The sequence below is a fragment of the Hippopotamus amphibius genome, chromosome 2 (assembly GCF_030028045.1).
Source record: "Hippopotamus amphibius kiboko isolate mHipAmp2 chromosome 2, mHipAmp2.hap2, whole genome shotgun sequence".
NCBI classification, from domain to species: domain Eukaryota; kingdom Metazoa; phylum Chordata; class Mammalia; order Artiodactyla; family Hippopotamidae; genus Hippopotamus; species Hippopotamus amphibius.
This window is the reverse complement of record NC_080187.1, coordinates 222613898-222640577: the sequence shown is the minus strand read 5'-3', so window position 1 is coordinate 222640577 and position 26680 is coordinate 222613898. Positions and strand designations below refer to the sequence as shown.

The window sequence follows — 26680 nt, the reverse complement described above, 5'->3', positions numbered from 1 at the left end:
CCATCCTCGTGCTCTGCCTCGACATGCACAGAGATCTGCGTGGTTGCTCCCCAGGGCAACACGTCATGAAATGGTGCCTCCATGGTCAGTCTTACTACACTTCAGGTCAATCGAGTTGAATTTCAAGGCCTGCATTCCAATCTGGTGGATGGGGAGCCATGTCAAGCATTCCTCCTTGGGGACCACAGAGATTCCCAAACAGGGCCAATTTCTTCTGTGGCAGCATTCCCTACTGTGGCCCGTGCAAGGCCACCAAACAACAGCCATGCAGCTACGCCCTCCTCAGCCCACATCCCGGGACCACCCCTCCCCTTCAGGTCAACAGGGCCTCACGATGGACATGATAACGGGATGCCCAAGGGCTCTGCAAAGCCTTCATTGGGGAATGGACACCCAGAAGCCTTTTCTCCTCTGGAGGGGGCTCTCTGACAAACCAGTGGCTTCCGGAGAGGACGACCAACCCAGGAGAAGCTATGGTCCTGTGTATGCATGCAGACCCCATCAGAGGCCCCATTCGGATCAAGTGGCTCCAACAAAGCACCATGATCCCTCACAGAGTCCTGGCACAACCCCATTGAAGACCACGGCATGGCTTCCAGCCCTTGAAATAACCAGCAGCATCCTGCCTCCAAGCACCTGAGGATGGGCTCCTGCCTGCCTCTCACCATCTCTAGGCAGGGGGCATGAGCCTTCCCTACTGACAGGTTTTGGGAAGCCATAAAGCACACACCACAAGGGACCATTCCCTCAGTGGGTGATCATACTCTGGTGCTAGGTGCACAGAGGTCTCTAGAGATGTTCCGCCTGGGGCCAAGGAAGAAAACACTGCCTCGGTGTGCTCTCTGACTAGAATACAGCTCTAATGAAGGCATGTGAGTGCACCAGATGTGAGCCCATAAATTTGGGGCAGCAGCAGACATTCCTCCTTGGTAGGCAGGAGGTTGCCAAAAGACTACCCTGTACTGCCTGCTGTGAGGGCGGCCAGCCCATAGTTCAAAATTCTCTGGGGCCTATCAGTAGCAACCAAAAGAGCCACTCACTGCGGAACATTCTGGCTGTGGTGAGTCCATTCCAAGGCTTGGCCTGAAACACAAAATTCAAAGCAGAAAGGCTTAAGGAAAGACTCCACCCATGGCTTCAGAACATGTGGGCCCTGGCACTATGGAGCAGGATAGAAAACCAAAGGTGGCAACACATCTTGGATATGTGGAAGCCATCTACACTGGGAGGAGTCTCAAGGGATTTCCTCGAGCGAGAGGCTGCTCCAACACCCACACCCAAACCCACACACACACCCACACCCAGGGCTCTGCAATGGACCAAAAATGCAGGCCATCCTGCCCCTGGATCCCTCTGTTAGGCCTCAGCGTAATCCTATTGAGCATGATTTTTTGGTCATCAGCTCTCTTCAGGACCATATGAGTTCTCATCATCGACCCAACTGAGGCCCTCCTCACTCACCTGCGCCCTGCCACATGTGAAGGCTTACCTCAGATGCTTCCTGGAAAGAAGGATGCCTGAAGGGATGTGCCATTCTGTCGAATCCACGTGCTGGGCCAAGGCTCATGGTGATTGCCCTAGGGAACATAGGCCAAACACAGATCTTCATTTCTCTGGGGACGATGGCTGCCAAGAGGTGAGAAGGACAGCTGTGAGAACTCCAACTCCATGCTAGATGCATTGGGGCACGTGTGTGCCACACGCTCATGCATCGAATGATGCTACAAGAAATACCTGCAGCAATACATCCAGGAACATAGGGCCCAAATGTACCTCCACGCAGAGACAGGAACACATAGCTGAAACGCATACAAACAGCTCCCTACATAGCTTCCTTCCTGCCTCCCTTCCTCCAGAATGCTCTAGCTCCCTCCCCTTTGACCCTCGTCCTTGGCTCACTCCCTCCATCCATCCATACTTACAAAGATGAAGGCATGAGTGGACAGGTGGATCAATGCCATCTTATGTACCTTAATACTGTGTCAGGGGCAGATGAAATAACCAGTACGTATATGTCTCCCCAGGGAAGGACTAGCCTCATGGATCCTCCAGGCAGCACAAGGCCTGGCACCAGGTCTGCTTGGTGGGGAAAACACTGGGGGTGTTTCTGGGGGGAATGGAGACATTCCTCTGGGCCCGACCCTGGTGTGGGCAAGCGTGTGCTGGCCGATGTCACACTCGGCTTGTCCATGTGCACAACACCCAGACAATGAGGCCTTTATGTCCCACACAGTGGACATTCACAGGAGCTGGAGGGAGCTCTCTTGGTAGGCAGTGGCTCCCGTAGAGGAAGGCCAGCCCAAGAGATGCCACAGGCCTGTATCTGTATGCAGAACCCATGAAAGGGCCTGTCTGAGTAAACTGGCCTATCTGAGGGCCCATGATCCCTCACAGAGACCTGGGAAACCCCATTCCAGCAAGGGACCAGCCCTTCAGCTCTCACAAGAGCCAAGAGCATCTAGCTGCCAAGTCCCTGATGAAGGGTCCTTGTTGCCTCTCACCACCTCCAGGCCTGGCCCCACATCCTCCCAACCAACACTTCTTGGAAGTCACTCAAGCACACCCCACAACTGACCATAAGCTCAGTCCATCCTCGTGCTCTGCCTCGACATGCACAGAGATCTGCGTGGTTGCTCCCCAGGGCAACACGTCATGAAATGGTGCCTCCATGGTCAGTCTTACTACACTTCAGGTCAATCGAGTTGAATTTCAAGGCCTGCATTCCAATCTGGTGGATGGGGAGCCATGTCAAGCATTCCTCCTTGGGGACCACAGAGATTCCCAAACAGGGCCAATTTCTTCTGTGGCAGCATTCCCTACTGTGGCCCGTGCAAGGCCACCAAACAACAGCCATGCAGCTACGCCCTCCTCAGCCCACATCCCGGGACCACCCCTCCCCTTCAGGTCAACAGGGCCTCACGATGGACATGATAACGGGATGCCCAAGGGCTCTGCAAAGCCTTCATGGGGGAATGGACACCCAGAAGCCTTTTCTCCTCTGGAGGGGGCTCTCTGACAAACCAGTGGCTTCCGGAGAGGACGACCAACCCAGGAGAAGCTATGGTCCTGTGTATGCATGCAGACCCCATCAGAGGCCCCATTCGGATCAAGTGGCTCCAACAAAGCACCATGATCCCTCACAGAGTCCTGGCACAATCCCATTGAAGACCACGGCATGGCTTCCAGCCCTTGAAATAACCAGCAGCATCCTGCCTCCAAGCACCTGAGGATGGGCTCCTGCCTGCCTCTCACCATCTCTAGGCAGGGGGCATGAGCCTTCCCTACTGACAGGTTTTGGGAAGCCATAAAGCACACACCACAAGGGACCATTCCCTCAGTGGGTGATCATACTCTGGCGCTAGGTGCACAGAGGTCTCTAGAGATGTTCCGCCTGGGGCCAAGGAAGAAAACACTGCCTCGATGTGCTCTCTGACTAGAATACAGCTCTAATGAAGGCATGTGAGTGCACCAGATGTGAGCCCATAAATTTGGGGCAGCAGCAGACATTCCTCCTTGGTAGGCAGGAGGTTGCCAAAAGACTACCCTGTACTGCCTGCTGTGAGGGCGGCCAGCCCATAGTTCAAAATTCTCTGGGGCCTATCAGTAGCAACCAAAAGAGCCACTCACTGCGGAACATTCTGGCTGTGGTGAGTCCATTCCAAGGCTTGGCCTGAAACACAAAATTCAAAGCAGAAAGGCTTAAGGAAAGACTCCACCCATGGCTTCAGAACATGTGGGCCCTGGCACTATGGAGCAGGATAGAAAACCAAAGGTGGCAACACATCTTGGATATGTGGAAGCCATCTACACTGGGAGGAGTCTCAAGGGATTTCCTCGAGCGAGAGGCTGCTCCAACACCCACACCCAAACCCACACACACACCCACACCCAGGGCTCTGCAATGGACCAAAAATGCAGGCCATCCTGCCCCTGGATCCCTCTGTTAGGCCTCAGCGTAATCCTATTGAGCATGATTTTTTGGTCATCAGCTCTCTTCAGGACCATATGAGTTCTCATCATCGACCCAACTGAGGCCCTCCTCACTCACCTGCGCCCTGCCACATGTGAAGGCTTACCTCAGATGCTTCCTGGAAAGAAGGATGCCTGAAGGGATGTGCCATTCTGTCGAATCCACGTGCTGGGCCAAGGCTCATGGTGATTGCCCTAGGGAACATAGGCCAAACACAGATCTTCATTTCTCTGGGGACGATGGCTGCCAAGAGGTGAGAAGGACAGCTGTGAGAACTCCAACTCCATGCTAGATGCATTGGGGCACGTGTGTGCCACACGCTCATGCATCGAATGATGCTACAAGAAATACCTGCAGCAATACATCCAGGAACATAGGGCCCAAATGTACCTCCACGCAGAGACAGGAACACATAGCTGAAACGCATACAAACAGCTCCCTACATAGCTTCCTTCCTGCCTCCCTTCCTCCAGAATGCTCTAGCTCCCTCCCCTTTGACCCTCGTCCTTGGCTCACTCCCTCCATCCATCCATACTTACAAAGATGAAGGCATGAGTGGACAGGTGGATCAATGCCATCTTATGTACCTTAATACTGTGTCAGGGGCAGATGAAATAACCAGTACGTATATGTCTCCCCAGGGAAGGACTAGCCTCATGGATCCTCCAGGCAGCACAAGGCCTGGCACCAGGTCTGCTTGGTGGGGAAAACACTGGGGGTGTTTCTGGGGGGAATGGAGACATTCCTCTGGGCCCGACCCTGGTGTGGGCAAGCGTGTGCTGGCCGATGTCACACTCGGCTTGTCCATGTGCACAACACCCAGACAATGAGGCCTTTATGTCCCACACAGTGGACATTCACAGGAGCTGGAGGGAGCTCTCTTGGTAGGCAGTGGCTCCCGTAGAGGAAGGCCAGCCCAAGAGATGCCACAGGCCTGTATCTGTATGCAGAACCCATGAAAGGGCCTGTCTGAGTAAACTGGCCTATCTGAGGGCCCATGATCCCTCACAGAGACCTGGGAAACCCCATTCCAGCAAGGGACCAGCCCTTCAGCTCTCACAAGAGCCAAGAGCATCTAGCTGCCAAGTCCCTGATCAAGGGTCCTTGTTGCCTCTCCCCACCTCCAGGCCTGGCCCCACATCCTCCCAACCAACACTTCTTGGAAGTCACTCAAGCACACCCCACAACTGACCATAAGCTCAGTCCATCCTCGTGCTCTGCCTCGACATGCACAGAGATCTGCGTGGTTGCTCCCCAGGGCAACACGTCATGAAATGGTGCCTCCATGGTCAGTCTTACTACACTTCAGGTCAATCGAGTTGAATTTCAAGGCCTGCATTCCAATCTGGTGGATGGGGAGCCATGTCAAGCATTCCTCCTTGGGGACCACAGAGATTCCCAAACAGGGCCAATTTCTTCTGTGGCAGCATTCCCTACTGTGGCCCGTGCAAGGCCACCAAACAACAGCCATGCAGCTACGCCCTCCTCAGCCCACATCCCGGGACCACCCCTCCCCTTCAGGTCAACAGGGCCTCACGATGGACATGATAACGGGATGCCCAAGGGCTCTGCAAAGCCTTCATTGGGGAATGGACACCCAGAAGCCTTTTCTCCTCTGGAGGGGGCTCTCTGACAAACCAGTGGCTTCCGGAGAGGACGACCAACCCAGGAGAAGCTATGGTCCTGTGTATGCATGCAGACCCCATCAGAGGCCCCATTCGGATCAAGTGGCTCCAACAAAGCACCATGATCCCTCACAGAGTCCTGGCACAACCCCATTGAAGACCACGGCATGGCTTCCAGCCCTTGAAATAACCAGCAGCATCCTGCCTCCAAGCACCTGAGGATGGGCTCCTGCCTGCCTCTCACCATCTCTAGGCAGGGGGCATGAGCCTTCCCTACTGACAGGTTTTGGGAAGCCATAAAGCACACACCACAAGGGACCATTCCCTCAGTGGGTGATCATACTCTGGTGCTAGGTGCACAGAGGTCTCTAGAGATGTTCCGCCTGGGGCCAAGGAAGAAAACACTGCCTCGGTGTGCTCTCTGACTAGAATACAGCTCTAATGAAGGCATGTGAGTGCACCAGATGTGAGCCCATAAATTTGGGGCAGCAGCAGACATTCCTCCTTGGTAGGCAGGAGGTTGCCAAAAGACTACCCTGTACTGCCTGCTGTGAGGGCGGCCAGCCCATAGTTCAAAATTCTCTGGGGCCTATCAGTAGCAACCAAAAGAGCCACTCACTGCGGAACATTCTGGCTGTGGTGAGTCCATTCCAAGGCTTGGCCTGAAACACAAAATTCAAAGCAGAAAGGCTTAAGGAAAGACTCCACCCATGGCTTCAGAACATGTGGGCCCTGGCACTATGGAGCAGGATAGAAAACCAAAGGTGGCAACACATCTTGGATATGTGGAAGCCATCTACACTGGGAGGAGTCTCAAGGGATTTCCTCGAGCGAGAGGCTGCTCCAACACCCACACCCAAACCCACACACACACCCACACCCAGGGCTCTGCAATGGACCAAAAATGCAGGCCATCCTGCCCCTGGATCCCTCTGTTAGGCCTCAGCGTAATCCTATTGAGCATGATTTTTTGGTCATCAGCTCTCTTCAGGACCATATGAGTTCTCATCATCGACCCAACTGAGGCCCTCCTCACTCACCTGCGCCCTGCCACATGTGAAGGCTTACCTCAGATGCTTCCTGGAAAGAAGGATGCCTGAAGGGATGTGCCATTCTGTCGAATCCACGTGCTGGGCCAAGGCTCATGGTGATTGCCCTAGGGAACATAGGCCAAACACAGATCTTCATTTCTCTGGGGACGATGGCTGCCAAGAGGTGAGAAGGACAGCTGTGAGAACTCCAACTCCATGCTAGATGCATTGGGGCACGTGTGTGCCACACGCTCATGCATCGAATGATGCTACAAGAAATACCTGCAGCAATACATCCAGGAACATAGGGCCCAAATGTACCTCCACGCAGAGACAGGAACACATAGCTGAAACGCATACAAACAGCTCCCTACATAGCTTCCTTCCTGCCTCCCTTCCTCCAGAATGCTCTAGCTCCCTCCCCTTTGACCCTCGTCCTTGGCTCACTCCCTCCATCCATCCATACTTACAAAGATGAAGGCATGAGTGGACAGGTGGATCAATGCCATCTTATGTACCTTAATACTGTGTCAGGGGCAGATGAAATAACCAGTACGTATATGTCTCCCCAGGGAAGGACTAGCCTCATGGATCCTCCAGGCAGCACAAGGCCTGGCACCAGGTCTGCTTGGTGGGGAAAACACTGGGGGTGTTTCTGGGGGGAATGGAGACATTCCTCTGGGCCCGACCCTGGTGTGGGCAAGCGTGTGCTGGCCGATGTCACACTCGGCTTGTCCATGTGCACAACACCCAGACAATGAGGCCTTTATGTCCCACACAGTGGACATTCACAGGAGCTGGAGGGAGCTCTCTTGGTAGGCAGTGGCTCCCGTAGAGGAAGGCCAGCCCAAGAGATGCCACAGGCCTGTATCTGTATGCAGAACCCATGAAAGGGCCTGTCTGAGTAAACTGGCCTATCTGAGGGCCCATGATCCCTCACAGAGACCTGGGAAACCCCATTCCAGCAAGGGACCAGCCCTTCAGCTCTCACAAGAGCCAAGAGCATCTAGCTGCCAAGTCCCTGATGAAGGGTCCTTGTTGCCTCTCACCACCTCCAGGCCTGGCCCCACATCCTCCCAACCAACACTTCTTGGAAGTCACTCAAGCACACCCCACAACTGACCATAAGCTCAGTCCATCCTCGTGCTCTGCCTCGACATGCACAGAGATCTGCGTGGTTGCTCCCCAGGGCAACACGTCATGAAATGGTGCCTCCATGGTCAGTCTTACTACACTTCAGGTCAATCGAGTTGAATTTCAAGGCCTGCATTCCAATCTGGTGGATGGGGAGCCATGTCAAGCATTCCTCCTTGGGGACCACAGAGATTCCCAAACAGGGCCAATTTCTTCTGTGGCAGCATTCCCTACTGTGGCCCGTGCAAGGCCACCAAACAACAGCCATGCAGCTACGCCCTCCTCAGCCCACATCCCGGGACCACCCCTCCCCTTCAGGTCAACAGGGCCTCACGATGGACATGATAACGGGATGCCCAAGGGCTCTGCAAAGCCTTCATGGGGGAATGGACACCCAGAAGCCTTTTCTCCTCTGGAGGGGGCTCTCTGACAAACCAGTGGCTTCCGGAGAGGACGACCAACCCAGGAGAAGCTATGGTCCTGTGTATGCATGCAGACCCCATCAGAGGCCCCATTCGGATCAAGTGGCTCCAACAAAGCACCATGATCCCTCACAGAGTCCTGGCACAATCCCATTGAAGACCACGGCATGGCTTCCAGCCCTTGAAATAACCAGCAGCATCCTGCCTCCAAGCACCTGAGGATGGGCTCCTGCCTGCCTCTCACCATCTCTAGGCAGGGGGCATGAGCCTTCCCTACTGACAGGTTTTGGGAAGCCATAAAGCACACACCACAAGGGACCATTCCCTCAGTGGGTGATCATACTCTGGCGCTAGGTGCACAGAGGTCTCTAGAGATGTTCCGCCTGGGGCCAAGGAAGAAAACACTGCCTCGATGTGCTCTCTGACTAGAATACAGCTCTAATGAAGGCATGTGAGTGCACCAGATGTGAGCCCATAAATTTGGGGCAGCAGCAGACATTCCTCCTTGGTAGGCAGGAGGTTGCCAAAAGACTACCCTGTACTGCCTGCTGTGAGGGCGGCCAGCCCATAGTTCAAAATTCTCTGGGGCCTATCAGTAGCAACCAAAAGAGCCACTCACTGCGGAACATTCTGGCTGTGGTGAGTCCATTCCAAGGCTTGGCCTGAAACACAAAATTCAAAGCAGAAAGGCTTAAGGAAAGACTCCACCCATGGCTTCAGAACATGTGGGCCCTGGCACTATGGAGCAGGATAGAAAACCAAAGGTGGCAACACATCTTGGATATGTGGAAGCCATCTACACTGGGAGGAGTCTCAAGGGATTTCCTCGAGCGAGAGGCTGCTCCAACACCCACACCCAAACCCACACACACACCCACACCCAGGGCTCTGCAATGGACCAAAAATGCAGGCCATCCTGCCCCTGGATCCCTCTGTTAGGCCTCAGCGTAATCCTATTGAGCATGATTTTTTGGTCATCAGCTCTCTTCAGGACCATATGAGTTCTCATCATCGACCCAACTGAGGCCCTCCTCACTCACCTGCGCCCTGCCACATGTGAAGGCTTACCTCAGATGCTTCCTGGAAAGAAGGATGCCTGAAGGGATGTGCCATTCTGTCGAATCCACGTGCTGGGCCAAGGCTCATGGTGATTGCCCTAGGGAACATAGGCCAAACACAGATCTTCATTTCTCTGGGGACGATGGCTGCCAAGAGGTGAGAAGGACAGCTGTGAGAACTCCAACTCCATGCTAGATGCATTGGGGCACGTGTGTGCCACACGCTCATGCATCGAATGATGCTACAAGAAATACCTGCAGCAATACATCCAGGAACATAGGGCCCAAATGTACCTCCACGCAGAGACAGGAACACATAGCTGAAACGCATACAAACAGCTCCCTACATAGCTTCCTTCCTGCCTCCCTTCCTCCAGAATGCTCTAGCTCCCTCCCCTTTGACCCTCGTCCTTGGCTCACTCCCTCCATCCATCCATACTTACAAAGATGAAGGCATGAGTGGACAGGTGGATCAATGCCATCTTATGTACCTTAATACTGTGTCAGGGGCAGATGAAATAACCAGTACGTATATGTCTCCCCAGGGAAGGACTAGCCTCATGGATCCTCCAGGCAGCACAAGGCCTGGCACCAGGTCTGCTTGGTGGGGAAAACACTGGGGGTGTTTCTGGGGGGAATGGAGACATTCCTCTGGGCCCGACCCTGGTGTGGGCAAGCGTGTGCTGGCCGATGTCACACTCGGCTTGTCCATGTGCACAACACCCAGACAATGAGGCCTTTATGTCCCACACAGTGGACATTCACAGGAGCTGGAGGGAGCTCTCTTGGTAGGCAGTGGCTCCCGTAGAGGAAGGCCAGCCCAAGAGATGCCACAGGCCTGTATCTGTATGCAGAACCCATGAAAGGGCCTGTCTGAGTAAACTGGCCTATCTGAGGGCCCATGATCCCTCACAGAGACCTGGGAAACCCCATTCCAGCAAGGGACCAGCCCTTCAGCTCTCACAAGAGCCAAGAGCATCTAGCTGCCAAGTCCCTGATCAAGGGTCCTTGTTGCCTCTCCCCACCTCCAGGCCTGGCCCCACATCCTCCCAACCAACACTTCTTGGAAGTCACTCAAGCACACCCCACAACTGACCATAAGCTCAGTCCATCCTCGTGCTCTGCCTCGACATGCACAGAGATCTGCGTGGTTGCTCCCCAGGGCAACACGTCATGAAATGGTGCCTCCATGGTCAGTCTTACTACACTTCAGGTCAATCGAGTTGAATTTCAAGGCCTGCATTCCAATCTGGTGGATGGGGAGCCATGTCAAGCATTCCTCCTTGGGGACCACAGAGATTCCCAAACAGGGCCAATTTCTTCTGTGGCAGCATTCCCTACTGTGGCCCGTGCAAGGCCACCAAACAACAGCCATGCAGCTACGCCCTCCTCAGCCCACATCCCGGGACCACCCCTCCCCTTCAGGTCAACAGGGCCTCACGATGGACATGATAACGGGATGCCCAAGGGCTCTGCAAAGCCTTCATTGGGGAATGGACACCCAGAAGCCTTTTCTCCTCTGGAGGGGGCTCTCTGACAAACCAGTGGCTTCCGGAGAGGACGACCAACCCAGGAGAAGCTATGGTCCTGTGTATGCATGCAGACCCCATCAGAGGCCCCATTCGGATCAAGTGGCTCCAACAAAGCACCATGATCCCTCACAGAGTCCTGGCACAACCCCATTGAAGACCACGGCATGGCTTCCAGCCCTTGAAATAACCAGCAGCATCCTGCCTCCAAGCACCTGAGGATGGGCTCCTGCCTGCCTCTCACCATCTCTAGGCAGGGGGCATGAGCCTTCCCTACTGACAGGTTTTGGGAAGCCATAAAGCACACACCACAAGGGACCATTCCCTCAGTGGGTGATCATACTCTGGTGCTAGGTGCACAGAGGTCTCTAGAGATGTTCCGCCTGGGGCCAAGGAAGAAAACACTGCCTCGGTGTGCTCTCTGACTAGAATACAGCTCTAATGAAGGCATGTGAGTGCACCAGATGTGAGCCCATAAATTTGGGGCAGCAGCAGACATTCCTCCTTGGTAGGCAGGAGGTTGCCAAAAGACTACCCTGTACTGCCTGCTGTGAGGGCGGCCAGCCCATAGTTCAAAATTCTCTGGGGCCTATCAGTAGCAACCAAAAGAGCCACTCACTGCGGAACATTCTGGCTGTGGTGAGTCCATTCCAAGGCTTGGCCTGAAACACAAAATTCAAAGCAGAAAGGCTTAAGGAAAGACTCCACCCATGGCTTCAGAACATGTGGGCCCTGGCACTATGGAGCAGGATAGAAAACCAAAGGTGGCAACACATCTTGGATATGTGGAAGCCATCTACACTGGGAGGAGTCTCAAGGGATTTCCTCGAGCGAGAGGCTGCTCCAACACCCACACCCAAACCCACACACACACCCACACCCAGGGCTCTGCAATGGACCAAAAATGCAGGCCATCCTGCCCCTGGATCCCTCTGTTAGGCCTCAGCGTAATCCTATTGAGCATGATTTTTTGGTCATCAGCTCTCTTCAGGACCATATGAGTTCTCATCATCGACCCAACTGAGGCCCTCCTCACTCACCTGCGCCCTGCCACATGTGAAGGCTTACCTCAGATGCTTCCTGGAAAGAAGGATGCCTGAAGGGATGTGCCATTCTGTCGAATCCACGTGCTGGGCCAAGGCTCATGGTGATTGCCCTAGGGAACATAGGCCAAACACAGATCTTCATTTCTCTGGGGACGATGGCTGCCAAGAGGTGAGAAGGACAGCTGTGAGAACTCCAACTCCATGCTAGATGCATTGGGGCACGTGTGTGCCACACGCTCATGCATCGAATGATGCTACAAGAAATACCTGCAGCAATACATCCAGGAACATAGGGCCCAAATGTACCTCCACGCAGAGACAGGAACACATAGCTGAAACGCATACAAACAGCTCCCTACATAGCTTCCTTCCTGCCTCCCTTCCTCCAGAATGCTCTAGCTCCCTCCCCTTTGACCCTCGTCCTTGGCTCACTCCCTCCATCCATCCATACTTACAAAGATGAAGGCATGAGTGGACAGGTGGATCAATGCCATCTTATGTACCTTAATACTGTGTCAGGGGCAGATGAAATAACCAGTACGTATATGTCTCCCCAGGGAAGGACTAGCCTCATGGATCCTCCAGGCAGCACAAGGCCTGGCACCAGGTCTGCTTGGTGGGGAAAACACTGGGGGTGTTTCTGGGGGGAATGGAGACATTCCTCTGGGCCCGACCCTGGTGTGGGCAAGCGTGTGCTGGCCGATGTCACACTCGGCTTGTCCATGTGCACAACACCCAGACAATGAGGCCTTTATGTCCCACACAGTGGACATTCACAGGAGCTGGAGGGAGCTCTCTTGGTAGGCAGTGGCTCCCGTAGAGGAAGGCCAGCCCAAGAGATGCCACAGGCCTGTATCTGTATGCAGAACCCATGAAAGGGCCTGTCTGAGTAAACTGGCCTATCTGAGGGCCCATGATCCCTCACAGAGACCTGGGAAACCCCATTCCAGCAAGGGACCAGCCCTTCAGCTCTCACAAGAGCCAAGAGCATCTAGCTGCCAAGTCCCTGATCAAGGGTCCTTGTTGCCTCTCCCCACCTCCAGGCCTGGCCCCACATCCTCCCAACCAACACTTCTTGGAAGTCACTCAAGCACACCCCACAACTGACCATAAGCTCAGTCCATCCTCGTGCTCTGCCTCGACATGCACAGAGATCTGCGTGGTTGCTCCCCAGGGCAACACGTCATGAAATGGTGCCTCCATGGTCAGTCTTACTACACTTCAGGTCAATCGAGTTGAATTTCAAGGCCTGCATTCCAATCTGGTGGATGGGGAGCCATGTCAAGCATTCCTCCTTGGGGACCACAGAGATTCCCAAACAGGGCCAATTTCTTCTGTGGCAGCATTCCCTACTGTGGCCCGTGCAAGGCCACCAAACAACAGCCATGCAGCTACGCCCTCCTCAGCCCACATCCCGGGACCACCCCTCCCCTTCAGGTCAACAGGGCCTCACGATGGACATGATAACGGGATGCCCAAGGGCTCTGCAAAGCCTTCATGGGGGAATGGACACCCAGAAGCCTTTTCTCCTCTGGAGGGGGCTCTCTGACAAACCAGTGGCTTCCGGAGAGGACGACCAACCCAGGAGAAGCTATGGTCCTGTGTATGCATGCAGACCCCATCAGAGGCCCCATTCGGATCAAGTGGCTCCAACAAAGCACCATGATCCCTCACAGAGTCCTGGCACAACCCCATTGAAGACCACGGCATGGCTTCCAGCCCTTGAAATAACCAGCAGCATCCTGCCTCCAAGCACCTGAGGATGGGCTCCTGCCTGCCTCTCACCATCTCTAGGCAGGGGGCATGAGCCTTCCCTACTGACAGGTTTTGGGAAGCCATAAAGCACACACCACAAGGGACCATTCCCTCAGTGGGTGATCATACTCTGGCGCTAGGTGCACAGAGGTCTCTAGAGATGTTCCGCCTGGGGCCAAGGAAGAAAACACTGCCTCGGTGTGCTCTCTGACTAGAATACAGCTCTAATGAAGGCATGTGAGTGCACCAGATGTGAGCCCATAAATTTGGGGCAGCAGCAGACATTCCTCCTTGGTAGGCAGGAGGTTGCCAAAAGACTACCCTGTACTGCCTGCTGTGAGGGCGGCCAGCCCATAGTTCAAAATTCTCTGGGGCCTATCAGTAGCAACCAAAAGAGCCACTCACTGCGGAACATTCTGGCTGTGGTGAGTCCATTCCAAGGCTTGGCCTGAAACACAAAATTCAAAGCAGAAAGGCTTAAGGAAAGACTCCACCCATGGCTTCAGAACATGTGGGCCCTGGCACTATGGAGCAGGATAGAAAACCAAAGGTGGCAACACATCTTGGATATGTGGAAGCCATCTACACTGGGAGGAGTCTCAAGGGATTTCCTCGAGCGAGAGGCTGCTCCAACACCCACACCCAAACCCACACACACACCCACACCCAGGGCTCTGCAATGGACCAACAATGCAGGCCATCCTGCCCCTGGATCCCTCTGTTAGGCCTCAGCGTAATCCTATTGAGCATGATTTTTTGGTCATCAGCTCTCTTCAGGACCATATGAGTTCTCATCATCGACCCAACTGAGGCCCTCCTCACTCACCTGCGCCCTGCCACATGTGAAGGCTTACCTCAGATGCTTCCTGGAAAGAAGGATGCCTGAAGGGATGTGCCATTCTGTCGAATCCACGTGCTGGGCCAAGGCTCATGGTGATTGCCCTAGGGAACATAGGCCAAACACAGATCTTCATTTCTCTGGGGACGATGGCTGCCAAGAGGTGAGAAGGACAGCTGTGAGAACTCCAACTCCATGCTAGATGCATTGGGGCACGTGTGTGCCACACGCTCATGCATCGAATGATGCTACAAGAAATACCTGCAGCAATACATCCAGGAACATAGGGCCCAAATGTACCTCCACGCAGAGACAGGAACACATAGCTGAAACGCATACAAACAGCTCCCTACATAGCTTCCTTCCTGCCTCCCTTCCTCCAGAATGCTCTAGCTCCCTCCCCTTTGACCCTCGTCCTTGGCTCACTCCCTCCATCCATCCATACTTACAAAGATGAAGGCATGAGTGGACAGGTGGATCAATGCCATCTTATGTACCTTAATACTGTGTCAGGGGCAGATGAAATAACCAGTACGTATATGTCTCCCCAGGGAAGGACTAGCCTCATGGATCCTCCAGGCAGCACAAGGCCTGGCACCAGGTCTGCTTGGTGGGGAAAACACTGGGGGTGTTTCTGGGGGGAATGGAGACATTCCTCTGGGCCCGACCCTGGTGTGGGCAAGCGTGTGCTGGCCGATGTCACACTCGGCTTGTCCATGTGCACAACACCCAGACAATGAGGCCTTTATGTCCCACACAGTGGACATTCACAGGAGCTGGAGGGAGCTCTCTTGGTAGGCAGTGGCTCCCGTAGAGGAAGGCCAGCCCAAGAGATGCCACAGGCCTGTATCTGTATGCAGAACCCATGAAAGGGCCTGTCTGAGTAAACTGGCCTATCTGAGGGCCCATGATCCCTCACAGAGACCTGGGAAACCCCATTCCAGCAAGGGACCAGCCCTTCAGCTCTCACAAGAGCCAAGAGCATCTAGCTGCCAAGTCCCTGATCAAGGGTCCTTGTTGCCTCTCACCACCTCCAGGCCTGGCCCCACATCCTCCCAACCAACACTTCTTGGAAGTCACTCAAGCACACCCCACAACTGACCATAAGCTCAGTCCATCCTCGTGCTCTGCCTCGACATGCACAGAGATATGCGTGGTTGCTCCCCAGGGCAACACGTCATGAAATGGTGCCTCCATGGTCAGTCTTACTACACTTCAGGTCAATCGAGTTGAATTTCAAGGCCTGCATTCCAATCTGGTGGATGGGGAGCCATGTCAAGCATTCCTCCTTGGGGACCACAGAGATTCCCAAACAGGGCCAACTTCTTCTGTGGCAGCATTCCCTACTGTGGCCCGTGCAAGGCCACCAAACAACAGCCATGCAGCTACGCCCTCCTCAGCCCACATCCCGGGACCACCCCTCCCCTTCAGGTCAACAGGGCCTCACGATGGACATGATAACGGGATGCCCAAGGGCTCTGCAAAGCCTTCATGGGGGAATGGACACCCAGAAGCCTTTTCTCCTCTGGAGGGGGCTCTCTGACAAACCAGTGGCTTCCGGAGAGGACGACCAACCCAGGAGAAGCTATGGTCCTGTGTATGCATGCAGACCCCATCAGAGGCCCCATTCGGATCAAGTGGCTCCAACAAAGCACCATGATCCCTCACAGAGTCCTGGCACAACCCCATTGAAGACCACGGCATGGCTTCCAGCCCTTGAAATAACCAGCAGCATCCTGCCTCCAAGCACCTGAGGATGGGCTCCTGCCTGCCTCTCACCATCTCTAGGCAGGGGGCATGAGCCTTCCCTACTGACAGGTTTTGGGAAGCCATAAAGCACACACCACAAGGGACCATTCCCTCAGTGGGTGATCATACTCTGGCGCTAGGTGCACAGAGGTCTCTAGAGATGTTCCGCCTGGGGCCAAGGAAGAAAACACTGCCTCGGTGTGCTCTCTGACTAGAATACAGCTCTAATGAAGGCATGTGAGTGCACCAGATGTGAGCCCATAAATTTGGGGCAGCAGCAGACATTCCTCCTTGGTAGGCAGGAGGTTGCCAAAAGACTACCCTGTACTGCCTGCTGTGAGGGCGGCCAGCCCATAGTTCAAAATTCTCTGGGGCCTATCAGTAGCAACCAAAAGAGCCACTCACTGCGGAACATTCTGGCTGTGGTGAGTCCATTCCAAGGCTTGGCCTGAAACACAAAATTCAAAGCAGAAAGGCTTAAGGAAAGACTCCACCCATGGCTTCAGAACATGTGGGCCCTGGCACTATGGAGCAGGATAGAAAACCAAAGGTGGCAACACATCTTGGATATGTGGAAGCCATCTACACTGGGAGGAGTCTCAAGGGATTTCCTCGAGCGAGAGGCTGCTCCAACACCCACACCCAAACCCACACACACACCCACACCCAGGGCTCTGCAATGGACCAAAAATGCAGGCCATCCTGCCCCTGGATCCCTCTGTTAGGCCTCAGCGTAATCCTATTGAGCATGATTTTTTGGTCATCAGCTCTCTTCAGGACCATATGAGTTCTCATCATCGACCCAACTGAGGCCCTCCTCACTCACCTGCGCCCTGCCACATGTGAAGGCTTACCTCAGATGCTTCCTGGAAAGAAGGATGCCTGAAGGGATGTGCCATTCTGTCGAATCCACGTGCTGGGCCAAGGCTCATGGTGATTGCCCTAGGGAACATAGGCCAAACACAGATCTTCATTTCTCTGGGGACGATGGCTGCCAAGAGGTGAGAAGGACAGCTGTGAGAACTCCAACTCCATGCTAGATGCATTGGGGCACGTGTGTGCCACACGCTCATGCATCGAATGATGCTACAAGAAATACCTGCAGCAATACATCCAGGAACATAGGGCCCAAATGTACCTCCACGCAGAGACAGGAACACATAGCTGAAACGCATACAAACAGCTCCCTACATAGCTTCCTTCCTGCCTCCCTTCCTCCAGAATGCTCTAGCTCCCTCCCCTTTGACCCTCGTCCTTGGCTCACTCCCTCCATCCATCCATACTTACAAAGATGAAGGCATGAGTGGACAGGTGGATCAATGCCATCTTATGTACCTTAATACTGTGTCAGGGGCAGATGAAATAACCAGTACGTATATGTCTCCCCAGGGAAGGACTAGCCTCATGGATCCTCCAGGCAGCACAAGGCCTGGCACCAGGTCTGCTTGGTGGGGAAAACACTGGGGGTGTTTCTGGGGGGAATGGAGACATTCCTCTGGGCCCGACCCTGGTGTGGGCAAGCGTGTGCTGGCCGATGTCACACTCGGCTTGTCCATGTGCACAACACCCAGACAATGAGGCCTTTATGTCCCACACAGTGGACATTCACAGGAGCTGGAGGGAGCTCTCTTGGTAGGCAGTGGCTCCCGTAGAGGAAGGCCAGCCCAAGAGATGCCACAGGCCTGTATCTGTATGCAGAACCCATGAAAGGGCCTGTCTGAGTAAACTGGCCTATCTGAGGGCCCATGATCCCTCACAGAGACCTGGGAAACCCCATTCCAGCAAGGGACCAGCCCTTCAGCTCTCACAAGAGCCAAGAGCATCTAGCTGCCAAGTCCCTGATCAAGGGTCCTTGTTGCCTCTCACCACCTCCAGGCCTGGCCCCACATCCTCCCAACCAACACTTCTTGGAAGTCACTCAAGCACACCCCACAACTGACCATAAGCTCAGTCCATCCTCGTGCTCTGCCTCGACATGCACAGAGATATGCGTGGTTGCTCCCCAGGGCAACACGTCATGAAATGGTGCCTCCATGGTCAGTCTTACTACACTTCAGGTCAATCGAGTTGAATTTCAAGGCCTGCATTCCAATCTGGTGGATGGGGAGCCATGTCAAGCATTCCTCCTTGGGGACCACAGAGATTCCCAAACAGGGCCAACTTCTTCTGTGGCAGCATTCCCTACTGTGGCCCGTGCAAGGCCACCAAACAACAGCCATGCAGCTACGCCCTCCTCAGCCCACATCCCGGGACCACCCCTCCCCTTCAGGTCAACAGGGCCTCACGATGGACATGATAACGGGATGCCCAAGGGCTCTGCAAAGCCTTCATGGGGGAATGGACACCCAGAAGCCTTTTCTCCTCTGGAGGGGGCTCTCTGACAAACCAGTGGCTTCCGGAGAGGACGACCAACCCAGGAGAAGCTATGGTCCTGTGTATGCATGCAGACCCCATCAGAGGCCCCATTCGGATCAAGTGGCTCCAACAAAGCACCATGATCCCTCACAGAGTCCTGGCACAACCCCATTGAAGACCACGGCATGGCTTCCAGCCCTTGAAATAACCAGCAGCATCCTGCCTCCAAGCACCTGAGGATGGGCTCCTGCCTGCCTCTCACCATCTCTAGGCAGGGGGCATGAGCCTTCCCTACTGACAGGTTTTGGGAAGCCATAAAGCACACACCACAAGGGACCATTCCCTCAGTGGGTGATCATACTCTGGCGCTAGGTGCACAGAGGTCTCTAGAGATGTTCCGCCTGGGGCCAAGGAAGAAAACACTGCCTCGGTGTGCTCTCTGACTAGAATACAGCTCTAATGAAGGCATGTGAGTGCACCAGATGTGAGCCCATAAATTTGGGGCAGCAGCAGACATTCCTCCTTGGTAGGCAGGAGGTTGCCAAAAGACTACCCTGTACTGCCTGCTGTGAGGGCGGCCAGCCCATAGTTCAAAATTCTCTGGGGCCTATCAGTAGCAACCAAAAGAGCCACTCACTGCGGAACATTCTGGCTGTGGTGAGTCCATTCCAAGGCTTGGCCTGAAACACAAAATTCAAAGCAGAAAGGCTTAAGGAAAGACTCCACCCATGGCTTCAGAACATGTGGGCCCTGGCACTATGGAGCAGGATAGAAAACCAAAGGTGGCAACACATCTTGGATATGTGGAAGCCATCTACACTGGGAGGAGTCTCAAGGGATTTCCTCGAGCGAGAGGCTGCTCCAACACCCACACCCAAACCCACACACACACCCACACCCAGGGCTCTGCAATGGACCAAAAATGCAGGCCATCCTGCCCCTGGATCCCTCTGTTAGGCCTCAGCGTAATCCTATTGAGCATGATTTTTTGGTCATCAGCTCTCTTCAGGACCATATGAGTTCTCATCATCGACCCAACTGAGGCCCTCCTCACTCACCTGCGCCCTGCCACATGTGAAGGCTTACCTCAGATGCTTCCTGGAAAGAAGGATGCCTGAAGGGATGTGCCATTCTGTCGAATCCACGTGCTGGGCCAAGGCTCATGGTGATTGCCCTAGGGAACATAGGCCAAACACAGATCTTCATTTCTCTGGGGACGATGGCTGCCAAGAGGTGAGAAGGACAGCTGTGAGAACTCCAACTCCATGCTAGATGCATTGGGGCACGTGTGTGCCACACGCTCATGCATCGAATGATGCTACAAGAAATACCTGCAGCAATACATCCAGGAACATAGGGCCCAAATGTACCTCCACGCAGAGACAGGAACACATAGCTGAAACGCATACAAACAGCTCCCTACATAGCTTCCTTCCTGCCTCCCTTCCTCCAGAATGCTCTAGCTCCCTCCCCTTTGACCCTCGTCCTTGGCTCACTCCCTCCATCCATCCATACTTACAAAGATGAAGGCATGAGTGGACAGGTGGATCAATGCCATCTTATGTACCTTAATACTGTGTCAGGGGCAGATGAAATAACCAGTACGTATATGTCTCCCCAGGGAAGGACTAGCCTCATGGATCCTCCAGGCAGCACAAGGCCTGGCACCAGGTCTGCTTGGTGGGGAAAACACTGGGGGTGTTTCTGGGGGGAATGGAGACATTCCTCTGGGCCCGACCCTGGTGTGGGCAAGCGTGTGCTGGCCGATGTCACACTCGGCTTGTCCATGTGCACAACACCCAGACAATGAGGCCTTTATGTCCCACACAGTGGACATTCACAGGAGCTGGAGGGAGCTCTCTTGGTAGGCAGTGGCTCCCGTAGAGGAAGGCCAGCCCAAGAGATGCCACAGGCCTGTATCTGTATGCAGAACCCATGAAAGGGCCTGTCTGAGTAAACTGGCCTATCTGAGGGCCCATGATCCCTCACAGAGACCTGGGAAACCCCATTCCAGCAAGGGACCAGCCCTTCAGCTCTCACAAGAGCCAAGAGCATCTAGCTGCCAAGTCCCTGATCAAGGGTCCTTGTTGCCTCTCCCCACCTCCAGGCCTGGCCCCACATCCTCCCAACCAACACTTCTTGGAAGTCACTCAAGCACACCCCACAACTGACCATAAGCTCAGTCCATCCTCGTGCTCTGCCTCGACATGCACAGAGATCTGCGTGGTTGCTCCCCAGGGCAACACGTCATGAAATGGTGCCTCCATGGTCAGTCTTACTACACTTCAGGTCAATCGAGTTGAATTTCAAGGCCTGCATTCCAATCTGGTGGATGGGGAGCCATGTCAAGCATTCCTCCTTGGGGACCACAGAGATTCCCAAACAGGGCCAATTTCTTCTGTGGCAGCATTCCCTACTGTGGCCCGTGCAAGGCCACCAAACAACAGCCATGCAGCTACGCCCTCCTCAGCCCACATCCCGGGACCACCCCTCCCCTTCAGGTCAACAGGGCCTCACGATGGACATGATAACGGGATGCCCAAGGGCTCTGCAAAGCCTTCATGGGGGAATGGACACCCAGAAGCCTTTTCTCCTCTGGAGGGGGCTCTCTGACAAACCAGTGGCTTCCGGAGAGGACGACCAACCCAGGAGAAGCTATGGTCCTGTGTATGCATGCAGACCCCATCAGAGGCCCCATTCGGATCAAGTGGCTCCAACAAAGCACCATGATCCCTCACAGAGTCCTGGCACAACCCCATTGAAGACCACGGCATGGCTTCCAGCCCTTGAAATAACCAGCAGCATCCTGCCTCCAAGCACCTGAGGATGGGCTCCTGCCTGCCTCTCACCATCTCTAGGCAGGGGGCATGAGCCTTCCCTACTGACAGGTTTTGGGAAGCCATAAAGCACACACCACAAGGGACCATTCCCTCAGTGGGTGATCATACTCTGGCGCTAGGTGCACAGAGGTCTCTAGAGATGTTCCGCCTGGGGCCAAGGAAGAAAACACTGCCTCGATGTGCTCTCTGACTAGAATACAGCTCTAATGAAGGCATGTGAGTGCACCAGATGTGAGCCCATAAATTTGGGGCAGCAGCAGACATTCCTCCTTGGTAGGCAGGAGGTTGCCAAAAGACTACCCTGTACTGCCTGCTGTGAGGGCGGCCAGCCCATAGTTCAAAATTCTCTGGGGCCTATCAGTAGCAACCAAAAGAGCCACTCACTGCGGAACATTCTGGCTGTGGTGAGTCCATTCCAAGGCTTGGCCTGAAACACAAAATTCAAAGCAGAAAGGCTTAAGGAAAGACTCCACCCATGGCTTCAGAACATGTGGGCCCTGGCACTATGGAGCAGGATAGAAAACCAAAGGTGGCAACACATCTTGGATATGTGGAAGCCATCTACACTGGGAGGAGTCTCAAGGGATTTCCTCGAGCGAGAGGCTGCTCCAACACCCACACCCAAACCCACACACACACCCACACCCAGGGCTCTGCAATGGACCAAAAATGCAGGCCATCCTGCCCCTGGATCCCTCTGTTAGGCCTCAGCGTAATCCTATTGAGCATGATTTTTTGGTCATCAGCTCTCTTCAGGACCATATGAGTTCTCATCATCGACCCAACTGAGGCCCTCCTCACTCACCTGCGCCCTGCCACATGTGAAGGCTTACCTCAGATGCTTCCTGGAAAGAAGGATGCCTGAAGGGATGTGCCATTCTGTCGAATCCACGTGCTGGGCCAAGGCTCATGGTGATTGCCCTAGGGAACATAGGCCAAACACAGATCTTCATTTCTCTGGGGACGATGGCTGCCAAGAGGTGAGAAGGACAGCTGTGAGAACTCCAACTCCATGCTAGATGCATTGGGGCACGTGTGTGCCACACGCTCATGCATCGAATGATGCTACAAGAAATACCTGCAGCAATGCATCCAGGAACATAGGGCCCAAATGTACCTCCACGCAGAGACAGGAACACATAGCTGAAACGCATACAAACAGCTCCCTACATAGCTTCCTTCCTGCCTCCCTTCCTCCAGAATGCTCTAGCTCCCTCCCCTTTGACCCTCGTCCTTGGCTCACTCCCTCCATCCATCCATACTTACAAAGATGAAGGCATGAGTGGACAGGTGGATCAATGCCATCTTATGTACCTTAATACTGTGTCAGGGGCAGATGAAATAACCAGTACGTATATGTCTCCCCAGGGAAGGACTAGCCTCATGGATCCTCCAGGCAGCACAAGGCCTGGCACCAGGTCTGCTTGGTGGGGAAAACACTGGGGGTGTTTCTGGGGGGAATGGAGACATTCCTCTGGGCCCGACCCTGGTGTGGGCAAGCGTGTGCTGGCCGATGTCACACTCGGCTTGTCCATGTGCACAACACCCAGACAATGAGGCCTTTATGTCCCACACAGTGGACATTCACAGGAGCTGGAGGGAGCTCTCTTGGTAGGCAGTGGCTCCCGTAGAGGAAGGCCAGCCCAAGAGATGCCACAGGCCTGTATCTGTATGCAGAACCCATGAAAGGGCCTGTCTGAGTAAACTGGCCTATCTGAGGGCCCATGATCCCTCACAGAGACCTGGGAAACCCCATTCCAGCAAGGGACCAGCCCTTCAGCTCTCACAAGAGCCAAGAGCATCTAGCTGCCAAGTCCCTGATCAAGGGTCCTTGTTGCCTCTCCCCACCTCCAGGCCTGGCCCCACATCCTCCCAACCAACACTTCTTGGAAGTCACTCAAGCACACCCCACAACTGACCATAAGCTCAGTCCATCCTCGTGCTCTGCCTCGACATGCACAGAGATCTGCGTGGTTGCTCCCCAGGGCAACACGTCATGAAATGGTGCCTCCATGGTCAGTCTTACTACACTTCAGGTCAATCGAGTTGAATTTCAAGGCCTGCATTCCAATCTGGTGGATGGGGAGCCATGTCAAGCATTCCTCCTTGGGGACCACAGAGATTCCCAAACAGGGCCAATTTCTTCTGTGGCAGCATTCCCTACTGTGGCCCGTGCAAGGCCACCAAACAACAGCCATGCAGCTACGCCCTCCTCAGCCCACATCCCGGGACCACCCCTCCCCTTCAGGTCAACAGGGCCTCACGATGGACATGATAACGGGATGCCCAAGGGCTCTGCAAAGCCTTCATGGGGGAATGGACACCCAGAAGCCTTTTCTCCTCTGGAGGGGGCTCTCTGACAAACCAGTGGCTTCCGGAGAGGACGACCAACCCAGGAGAAGCTATGGTCCTGTGTATGCATGCAGACCCCATCAGAGGCCCCATTCGGATCAAGTGGCTCCAACAAAGCACCATGATCCCTCACAGAGTCCTGGCACAACCCCATTGAAGACCACGGCATGGCTTCCAGCCCTTGAAATAACCAGCAGCATCCTGCCTCCAAGCACCTGAGGATGGGCTCCTGCCTGCCTCTCACCATCTCTAGGCAGGGGGCATGAGCCTTCCCTACTGACAGGTTTTGGGAAGCCATAAAGCACACACCACAAGGGACCATTCCCTCAGTGGGTGATCATACTCTGGCGCTAGGTGCACAGAGGTCTCTAGAGATGTTCCGCCTGGGGCCAAGGAAGAAAACACTGCCTCGGTGTGCTCTCTGACTAGAATACAGCTCTAATGAAGGCATGTGAGTGCACCAGATGTGAGCCCATAAATTTGGGGCAGCAGCAGACATTCCTCCTTGGTAGGCAGGAGGTTGCCAAAAGACTACCCTGTACTGCCTGCTGTGAGGGCGGCCAGCCCATAGTTCAAAATTCTCTGGGGCCTATCAGTAGCAACCAAAAGAGCCACTCACTGCGGAACATTCTGGCTGTGGTGAGTCCATTCCAAGGCTTGGCCTGAAACACAAAATTCAAAGCAGAAAGGCTTAAGGAAAGACTCCACCCATGGCTTCAGAACATGTGGGCCCTGGCACTATGGAGCAGGATAGAAAACCAAAGGTGGCAACACATCTTGGATATGTGGAAGCCATCTACACTGGGAGGAGTCTCAAGGGATTTCCTCGAGCGAGAGGCTGCTCCAACACCCACACCCAAACCCACACACACACCCACACCCAGGGCTCTGTAATGGACCAAAAATGCAGGCCATCCTGCCCCTGGATCCCTCTGTTAGGCCTCAGCGTAATCCTATTGAGCATGATTTTTTGGTCATCAGCTCTCTTCAGGACCATATGAGTTCTCATCATCGACCCAACTGAGGCCCTCCTCACTCACCTGCGCCCTGCCACATGTGAAGGCTTACCTCAGATGCTTCCTGGAAAGAAGGATGCCTGAAGGGATGTGCCATTCTGTCGAATCCACGTGCTGGGCCAAGGCTCATGGTGATTGCCCTAGGGAACATAGGCCAAACACAGATCTTCATTTCTCTGGGGACGATGGCTGCCAAGAGGTGAGAAGGACAGCTGTGAGAACTCCAACTCCATGCTAGATGCATTGGGGCACGTGTGTGCCACACGCTCATGCATCGAATGATGCTACAAGAAATACCTGCAGCAATACATCCAGGAACATAGGGCCCAAATGTACCTCCACGCAGAGACAGGAACACATAGCTGAAACGCATACAAACAGCTCCCTACATAGCTTCCTTCCTGCCTCCCTTCCTCCAGAATGCTCTAGCTCCCTCCCCTTTGACCCTCGTCCTTGGCTCACTCCCTCCATCCATCCATACTTACAAAGATGAAGGCATGAGTGGACAGGTGGATCAATGCCATCTTATGTACCTTAATACTGTGTCAGGGGCAGATGAAATAACCAGTACGTATATGTCTCCCCAGGGAAGGACTAGCCTCATGGATCCTCCAGGCAGCACAAGGCCTGGCACCAGGTCTGCTTGGTGGGGAAAACACTGGGGGTGTTTCTGGGGGGAATGGAGACATTCCTCTGGGCCCGACCCTGGTGTGGGCAAGCGTGTGCTGGCCGATGTCACACTCGGCTTGTCCATGTGCACAACACCCAGACAATGAGGCCTTTATGTCCCACACAGTGGACATTCACAGGAGCTGGAGGGAGCTCTCTTGGTAGGCAGTGGCTCCCGTAGAGGAAGGCCAGCCCAAGAGATGCCACAGGCCTGTATCTGTATGCAGAACCCATGAAAGGGCCTGTCTGAGTAAACTGGCCTATCTGAGGGCCCATGATCCCTCACAGAGACCTGGGAAACCCCATTCCAGCAAGGGACCAGCCCTTCAGCTCTCACAAGAGCCAAGAGCATCTAGCTGCCAAGTCCCTGATCAAGGGTCCTTGTTGCCTCTCCCCACCTCCAGGCCTGGCCCCACATCCTCCCAACCAACACTTCTTGGAAGTCACTCAAGCACACCCCACAACTGACCATAAGCTCAGTCCATCCTCGTGCTCTGCCTCGACATGCACAGAGATCTGCGTGGTTGCTCCCCAGGGCAACACGTCATGAAATGGTGCCTCCATGGTCAGTCTTACTACACTTCAGGTCAATCGAGTTGAATTTCAAGGCCTGCATTCCAATCTGGTGGATGGGGAGCCATGTCAAGCATTCCTCCTTGGGGACCACAGAGATTCCCAAACAGGGCCAATTTCTTCTGTGGCAGCATTCCCTACTGTGGCCCGTGCAAGGCCACCAAACAACAGCCATGCAGCTACGCCCTCCTCAGCCCACATCCCGGGACCACCCCTCCCCTTCAGGTCAACAGGGCCTCACGATGGACATGATAACGGGATGCCCAAGGGCTCTGCAAAGCCTTCATGGGGGAATGGACACCCAGAAGCCTTTTCTCCTCTGGAGGGGGCTCTCTGACAAACCAGTGGCTTCCGGAGAGGACGACCAACCCAGGAGAAGCTATGGTCCTGTGTATGCATGCAGACCCCATCAGAGGCCCCATTCGGATCAAGTGGCTCCAACAAAGCACCATGATCCCTCACAGAGTCCTGGCACAACCCCATTGAAGACCACGGCATGGCTTCCAGCCCTTGAAATAACCAGCAGCATCCTGCCTCCAAGCACCTGAGGATGGGCTCCTGCCTGCCTCTCACCATCTCTAGGCAGGGGGCATGAGCCTTCCCTACTGACAGGTTTTGGGAAGCCATAAAGCACACACCACAAGGGACCATTCCCTCAGTGGGTGATCATACTCTGGCGCTAGGTGCACAGAGGTCTCTAGAGATGTTCCGCCTGGGG

The 26680-nt window shown here is 54.4% G+C and overlaps 10 non-coding genes across 10 annotated transcripts; all 10 read right to left on the bottom strand.

The window, feature by feature from the left end:
- Positions 1 to 1358: 1358 nt before the first annotated feature.
- LOC130847685 (small nucleolar RNA SNORD115) lies at positions 1359 to 1439 on the bottom strand. Its single transcript, XR_009052429.1, has one exon. It is a non-coding gene; the product is annotated as a small nucleolar RNA SNORD115 (small nucleolar RNA).
- A 2506-nt stretch (positions 1440 to 3945) lies between these two features.
- On the bottom strand, positions 3946 to 4026 carry LOC130847684 (small nucleolar RNA SNORD115). The gene has a single exon (XR_009052428.1). It is a non-coding gene; the product is annotated as a small nucleolar RNA SNORD115 (small nucleolar RNA).
- Positions 4027 to 6532: 2506 nt separating this feature from the next.
- Positions 6533 to 6613, bottom strand: LOC130847683 (small nucleolar RNA SNORD115). Its single transcript, XR_009052427.1, has one exon. It is a non-coding gene; the product is annotated as a small nucleolar RNA SNORD115 (small nucleolar RNA).
- Positions 6614 to 9119: 2506 nt separating this feature from the next.
- Positions 9120 to 9200, bottom strand: LOC130847682 (small nucleolar RNA SNORD115). Its single transcript, XR_009052426.1, has one exon. It is a non-coding gene; the product is annotated as a small nucleolar RNA SNORD115 (small nucleolar RNA).
- Positions 9201 to 11706: 2506 nt separating this feature from the next.
- Positions 11707 to 11787, bottom strand: LOC130847680 (small nucleolar RNA SNORD115). Its single transcript, XR_009052425.1, has one exon. It is a non-coding gene; the product is annotated as a small nucleolar RNA SNORD115 (small nucleolar RNA).
- Positions 11788 to 14293: 2506 nt separating this feature from the next.
- Positions 14294 to 14374, bottom strand: LOC130847679 (small nucleolar RNA SNORD115). Its single transcript, XR_009052424.1, has one exon. It is a non-coding gene; the product is annotated as a small nucleolar RNA SNORD115 (small nucleolar RNA).
- Positions 14375 to 16880: 2506 nt separating this feature from the next.
- Positions 16881 to 16961, bottom strand: LOC130847678 (small nucleolar RNA SNORD115). The gene has a single exon (XR_009052423.1). It is a non-coding gene; the product is annotated as a small nucleolar RNA SNORD115 (small nucleolar RNA).
- A 2506-nt stretch (positions 16962 to 19467) lies between these two features.
- LOC130847677 (small nucleolar RNA SNORD115) lies at positions 19468 to 19548 on the bottom strand. Its single transcript, XR_009052422.1, has one exon. It is a non-coding gene; the product is annotated as a small nucleolar RNA SNORD115 (small nucleolar RNA).
- Positions 19549 to 22054: 2506 nt separating this feature from the next.
- LOC130847676 (small nucleolar RNA SNORD115) lies at positions 22055 to 22135 on the bottom strand. Its single transcript, XR_009052421.1, has one exon. It is a non-coding gene; the product is annotated as a small nucleolar RNA SNORD115 (small nucleolar RNA).
- Positions 22136 to 24641: 2506 nt separating this feature from the next.
- On the bottom strand, positions 24642 to 24722 carry LOC130847674 (small nucleolar RNA SNORD115). The gene has a single exon (XR_009052419.1). It is a non-coding gene; the product is annotated as a small nucleolar RNA SNORD115 (small nucleolar RNA).
- Between the last annotated feature and the right edge of the window lie 1958 nt (positions 24723 to 26680).